Source organism: Diadema antillarum, unplaced genomic scaffold (genome assembly GCF_040938485.1).
Source record: "Diadema antillarum isolate AM-2024a unplaced genomic scaffold, OU_Dant_1.0 seq00001757_RagTag, whole genome shotgun sequence".
In the NCBI taxonomy this organism is placed as follows: Eukaryota; Metazoa; Echinodermata; class Echinoidea; order Diadematoida; family Diadematidae; genus Diadema; species Diadema antillarum.
Window position 1 is genome coordinate 171,135 of NW_027272439.1, and position 7,723 is coordinate 178,857.

Below are 7,723 nucleotides of genomic sequence, written 5' to 3' on the forward strand. Positions count from 1 at the left end.
TCAAATGATATCCAACTCATTATGATTATGCTATCAAGTAAAGGGCTGTACTCAAAAGTGTCTGATAAGGTCTGCGTTGAAAAGTTGCAAAATAAACAAGAACGGTCCTTATGAATGAGAATGGTCATGAAGAGTAAATAGAGAACATGTCTTTTTTGTTATGTCTTTTGTTCTCAACTGGCCAGCCATGAAGGCAAATTGCAATAGACATCTTAAATTCACATTCAAGTTTTCAGTGGTGCCATGCCAGGCAATTTTGATAGCTCATGAAGTTTTATGGTAGTACATCATGCCACGTGTAAGCAATGTTCAAAAAGCCCGCGCCACCTTGCCATAGGGCAGATTGAAACTGAGATGCTTCAAAATGATGACAACGCAAGACTACATAGAGCGAGACTTGTGCGCAACTTTCTCGAGAGAGAGGGCATTACTAGAGTGGATTGACCTGCATGTAGCCCCGACCTCAACCCCATAGAACATCTTTGGGATCAACTTGGCTGAGCTGTGGGGAAGAGGGTCACAAATGCAACGACATTGATTTCGCAGGACTCCGTCAGAAACTGTTTAAGGAGTGGAACGCCATTCCTCAGCAGCGAATCACGAAGCTAATCAACAGCATGAGGACATGGTGCCAGGCGGTGGTGCAAACACTTGGGTCGTCCACGAGATACTGGGCCCCGATTATGTTCATTGACCATATAAAGACAAATTGACATAAAGTAAAGACAAAATAACTACAAAACTAAGACAAAATAAAGACGAAACTCAAATAAAATCAAGACCATGCCATTTCACCTCTTTTGTCTTGTTGTGGTTAACGTAGCGAGTTTCTGTGAGATAAAATGGTTTGAGTCATGATCGCTTGTGTTTGTGTTTGTGTGTGTGTGTGTGTGTGTGTGTGTTTATCTGTTTGGTTGAACGCATATATGTTTCACTCTATAAAATGTTGATGTACAATAAATGAACACCAAAGAAACAATGGGGAACTCACTCATAATCAATAATGAGGAAACTCCATCAGGGACGTCAAAAACTGGGCCATTTTGCAGCTTTTAAATTCTGACTTTACCTCATATTTGCAAGCACTGAACCTCCATGTATACGATAATCATAACAAGTATGGTATCATTTTAAAGAAAATTAAACAATCTTTGTGTGGTAGTGTACTAAGCACAAATAAATTATTTAATCTAAGGAAAAATGAGAAATGATTGATCAAACTCAGATTTCCACACTTTTTTGAAGGGTTTATTATATATATATATATATATATATATATATATATATATATATAGATATGGCTATTGAAATATCATGGTACACAAAAACGGACACAAGATATTTGGAAACTCACAATCACATCGGTTTAACACCGTGACGGACTTTACATCAACATTGACAAATAACACTTTATAACTGTTCATAGACAGAGAGTGACTATGGTTTATTCTGCGGCATTCAACCAAAAATACATTGTGTACACATCCTTTTTAACGTTTGATTACAGTCATTGCGCAACTGGCGTAGAGATCGAACTACAGGTGTATTAAAAACTCACTCATGGATACGGGCACTGAGGTTACAGTCCCTCCGGTACAGTTGCATAAGGTGTTATCCCCGTCACATACGTGACAATCATCATAAACCAGTCCAGAATTCAAAGTCCCGTCACACCCAAAGTTCTGTCAATGTAAGAAGGCATGACAAACGGTGGTCACACAAGTTAGCAAAATAATAAAATGTGTAAATTCAGTGGTACATTGTACAAACACTTAGGCTGTTGTTTCTATGTGGAACAAAAACATGTTGATTTCTTGATCAAACAATTTGATAATAGACCCATTCCAGCAAAATCCCCTTGATCTCTCACTGCTCAGATGTTAGATTTCCAAATACAGTCAGCAAAAAAAAAAAAGAAAGTAAACACTTATTCGAGATCATATTTTTCATAGAAGATTTTGATGAAAATCAATTTATTATATACCATATCAAAGGTAATTTAACTGGCTATCACGTTAGTAGGTTCATACAAAAGGAAATTTTACGCATGAGTGAACACATTCATTTTCCCCCGCTAAGACACAAAAGTAAAAATTGCAAAATTTGACAAGTTGTCTTTCATTTGGCAATGCCCTTCAAGATAAGAATGACAACAAAAAGCCACTTTAACACAATGAGAGACATTAATGAAATAGCATAAACAAGTTTTTGTTCTCTTAACTTTCTTTATAACCTCAAACAAAACCAAAATGGGAAATTAAAGGGAAAAAATAAGAATTTCTTGTCAGCTTAAACTTCAAACGACATAGGGAGTATTGACATAAAGATGATTAGATAAACAAAATTTCTTTATTTTACTCTTTTTTTTGGTAAGTCAAGGATTCATGAGATAAATTTAAGAACCAAATATTATTTACAATTCTCCTAATTTGAAAACAAATTGAAATTCGTACCATTTTCATTAACATTGCTTCGTCCCTTATTTCATTTGAATTTGGGCTTGACCCAAGATTCTTCATTTTTTTCCCTTATTTTTTGCCTTTATTGACATTTTGGGCTTCAGAGATATTATAGAGATCAAAGGTTCATTTTTGCAACTCAATTCATGTATCTAATTGTGCTAACTTTGTCTTTTGTTCTTATTGTTATATGGAGGAGCACTTGCGCATGAATAACAACTTGTTCATTTTTGCAATGTTTGCTTTTGTGGTTTTCCATTTTATTGACCTACTAGGCTGATAGCCAGTGTAATAACCTTCAATATGGTATTTATACATTAACTCTTAGCCAAATATTCTATGAGAAATATAAACTTGAAAAAGTGTTTACTTTCTTTTTTTTTTGCCGAGTGTATAATAGACCCCTCTCCCACATACTTTCCTTGATCTCTCACTGCTTAGATGTTAGATTTCTAAAAAGACCACTAGTTACTTGTTTGAGTGTTATGAAAGTGACTGTCAAAATAATGAATAATAGATGTGGTGCGCTTATCCTACCTCGCATCTGCCATTAAGGCATATCTTGTTCGTTCGAAATTCTGTTTCGCGATCGTCCCAACATAGTGTACCATCGATGAAATCACCGGGCCGGTCGGCTAGAAACGGTACTGGGGAAAAAAACGACGCGCAGTACAACACACAGAGGTCGTCACCTGCACAAAATCATCGAGACAATTATGTCACTTTTAAAAGGAATACATTTATGACATTAAACTCAACGCGTAGTGTTCAAGACTAGATTCTGGAGATAAGCAGTAATTATAGACGTGTGTGAAGTACCGTTCCGCCGAACATAATGTATACTTTACAATAGACCAGCAATCTACCTTACAAAATGCCTGCAAACGACCGACCGAAACGGGCCACTACTACGAACAAAGCCAGCGATAGCCCGTGTACTGCAGCGAAGAAACAGCATGGTGATCCTGCTGTAAACGGAGCTAATGACGCCGAGCTGACTGAAACTATTCAAACTGCAGTGGAAAATCTGCTAGCTGACTCGAATTTTATCACAAAGCTCGTCAATGCTCTAAAACACAAGCTGTTACATGAGGTCCAGGCTGCCATAATATGTAAGGAAGTTCAGCGATCTCTGCAATTCGACATTGAAAGCCGCGATGAAAAAATGGCGTCCCTGGAAGCGGCCGTGCGTGATCTGGAAACCGCCATGGATGGGGCACAACAATATTCCAGGAGAAACTGCCTCATCTTTGCTGGAATACAGGAGAAGGCGGACGAAAACACTGACTCCATCATCAAAACGATATGCCAGGAGGACCTCGGAATCGAACTACGTGACGATGACATCGATCGTTCTCATCGGTTAGGACCCCTCCTCGAACAGCCGTCGTCTGCCGCCATTTCGACCTCGAACAAGGGAAGGAAATCGCAGCCAAGGAACGTCATCATCAATTCGCTAATTATCGCATGAGAGAAAAGGTCTGCCAAGCGCAATTCAACCTCAGGAAGCAATCTTCGAAGCACAAAACCGTCTTCATCAACGAGAACTTGACGAAACGATGGTCAAAACTCTTCTGGAAAATCAAGCGAGACTAAACAAAGAAACACTGTAAACTATGGACGCAAGACGGTAAAATCATAGTGAAATCACCCAGAGGCGACCGATTCACCATCACCAAAGACCGCGATCTCGAGAGACTCAATTCCCGGTTGTAAGAACTTGAGATATGTCTTACCATATCGCCTTTCTATTTTGATTTGTTTTAACATTTTGTCTATTTACCACGACTTTTGCCTGTGATATACTTAGTTGCTAATTTGTAATGGTATTTAAGTATCCATGCGTATGTTGTCTGCAACCTGTCAAATCAAACCAAAAAGCGTTCTTGTCTACAGAGTGTAATGAACGGGTTCACATTTCGTGTGCGAGGGTGACATCTGATCAGTATAACTCATCTGAACAAAAAAAAATCTACATTGGAAGTGTCCAAAATGTATTCTAAAAGTGTTAACATTCTACAATACGTCCGATCAAGTTAATACCAAAATTGAATCTGTGAAAAAAAACCCCGATGTTATTTTACAAAATTCACATTTTTCCGTCTTGTAAATGAATGAAAACAACACTTCTAGATATAACAAGTCTTCGAAATAAAACTCATGAATTATTTATGTTTCTATACAGGAACAACCAGTATGGTATTTTTTTCACTCTCAAAAACATGGCTTAATGATGAGATTGGTTCAAATATGTTATCCATTGGACATGTTGGAGGCTACAAATGTGAACGAAAAGATATAGACCAACACGGAGGTGGTGTAGCGTATTATATTACAGATAATGCACCATACGTGAGAAAATATGACATAGTAACTAACGATATTGAATTAATGTGAGTTGAGATTCAGTTTCCAAACTCGCCTTTAGTTTTACTTGGAATTGTATACAGGAAACCCAGTTGCACTAATACCTTTTTTAGAGTTACTGGAAGCCCAAGTAGACCGTGTTTCGTTGCAGAATTTTAAGATCTTTCTTGTTGGTGACTTTAATTGTAACATGCTGACAAAAAAAAAAAAAAAATCCTCTTTCACACAAAGTCAACGAACTTTGTAACTCTTTTCAATTCTCCCAGATAATCGATGTTCCCACCCGCGTAACTCCAACCAGCTCATCCTTAATAGATCTTATCTTAGCTACCTATTCGATGGGTTCTTTGAATTCTGGAGTTCAGTCAGTGGGATTTAGTAATCACTCTCTTGTGTATGTTATTATGAACGCGTCGATTACCATGTACACGCCCCAAATCTCTACCTTTCGCTCTTTCAGGCATTTGACGAGAACCTATTGTGACTCGCTACAACAAAATGATCCTAAAGTCGGGCGAGGTCAATTATTTGAAAATTGCATGGCATAATTTCCTAATCTTTCTGCTTTAAATTGATATATAAGACATCTTATAAAAATAATCGGCTGCGGAGATATCGATGTTTAAAAGAGAGCATGTCGAGACGTCTGGGAAATCACTGTTTCGAGAAAAGCATCCTAAAAGTTATCCTTGCGACGCAATCGCGATCAAGGGACACGCAAGTCAGTTTTCACTTCCGGACAATAGAAGGCAAGCCCTAGCAACTCCCGAAAGGCTCATTCAAGCACAGCGTCGGCGGTCTCTTCACCGACCAATCAGTGACCAGGATGCCAGGAGAAGCGGCTGGGCATAGCGCACCCCGCCTGCACGCACCAGTCGACTGGGCAGTGTGTGAGCTTCACGCTTCGGTTAGCGGCAAGCAGCAAACTGACCAATGAGATCACTCTGGTCGTTGTTAGGGGCGGAGCCTATGCGTGGCGCTCAATCCAAATTTTGGAACCAGTTTCTGCTTCGTTGAAACGCCAAAAAAAAAAACATGGCCAAGAAAAACGCTATTTTTTGGTCTTTCCTTTCACCATTTTGCTTCAAAATTTCGACAGATAGAAGATATGTCAGACTACAATAATATGTCAAAATCAGAAAATCGTAAGTTTTGACCAATTTTGATGCTCTGACTTCAAACTCGATTTTCACGGCTTCGACCGTGCGCGACTTTAGGACCCTTTTGTTGTAGCGGGTCACCTATTCTTACAAGATTTGGCAGCAATTTATTGGAATTGCTCTTTTTCAGAGTGGCAAGACGTTGACGAAATATGGGACAAGTTCAAATCGAACTTTGTTAAACTAAGTAACAAACATGCTCCCTTCACTACGGTTCGAAAAAAAACAAACAAAATGGCTCTCCTTAGATTTAACGATGAATATCTATATTTAGCAAGAGAAAGAAAGTACATGTATAATAAACAGACATTTCTTCAAACGAGAAATATTGTATTTTGGGAGAGATTTATATATTTTAGGAATAAAGCAAATAAGTTAAACAAAAACTTCGAAGGAAGTATTATAAAGAACAATATGAACAGACAAACAGGCAGTCTGTAGATGAGAGATTAAAATACCAGTATTGTGTTACAGTTTTTAAAATTTTGAACGATTTAGCCCCTCCGTATTCAAACCCTCTAGTTGAAAGACGCCCTGTGTTGTATTATACCAGACACGCCCTCAGTAGTCCACTATCCATTCCGCACCCGCGTACTGACTATAAGAAACGCTCCTTTTCGTACATAGCATGCCCTTTATACAGCAATCTACCAATAATGTACAAGCGTGTCCATCAATATCAACTTTTAAAAGACAGATTAGGTTAATGTTTCAGTAAGCCCATGTGGCAGTAGTGTATATTGTAACATGTGAATGAAACGCATTATATATCATTATGGATATCTTTTCAAGACAGATTTGTCTGTGTCCGTGTGAGTGAGTGTGTTAGTGTGTGTGCGTCTGTGTGTCTTTGTGTCTGTGTGTGTGCGTGTGTTTATGATGTGCATGCGCGCATGAGTAGGTCCTATACCTGCGCTTGTGTGTATATGTAAGGTTTTGACAGTGTCTGTTTCTTTAATCTTTTGTATTTTGAATTCTCATTTGTTGTATTATCTTCTATTTCATTGTACAACTTTTTCATAATATTCAAAATGTATCCGTACAATTACAGGGCTCTCTTGCCAAGCAGGCCTCTGGCTTGAACGAGACTTACCCCGTATTTTTTAAAGAAAACGTGAATAAACAAATAAATAAATAAATAAATAAATAAATAAATTCTGCATTTTCTTTGTAATATTGTGGCATTCTGTCTGTCCTTATAAGGTCTTTTAATATTACTGCGCCACATATTTTTTTGTGGGTTAGTTTGTTTTCTTTTTCACTCCAGGGCATTTGTGTAAATAAACAATAAGAATAATCAAGATCTTAGAGTCTAACAGGAGAAAATGCATTTGAAACGAATTTAGATTTTTTTTTTTTACTCAACTCGAGTTTGTCGAATTTAAGTGAAATCTCATATTTTTCTCTAAAGTTGTAGGGTGACATATACAATCTGTAGATCGGCTATACAACAAAGTTATAGAAAAAGTCTTATCCCATCGCTCACAATATGCATTAACAGTATCTTCATTTAAAAGGCAACGCCTCACCAGTGAGAGTCTGGGTGTAATCGAGAAATTCGTATGTATTGCCATTGAAGGGGATGGAATTCGTTGCATAGCATTGCTCGTTCCGAAAGTCATCTTGAGATGTTGAACAAGGCTACGATATGAAGAGAGGGAGAGAGAAAGAGAGGGAGGGAGAGAGAAAACAGAGGCTTGCACTGGCGAACAATGGGAATGTATTTATAGAATCCCT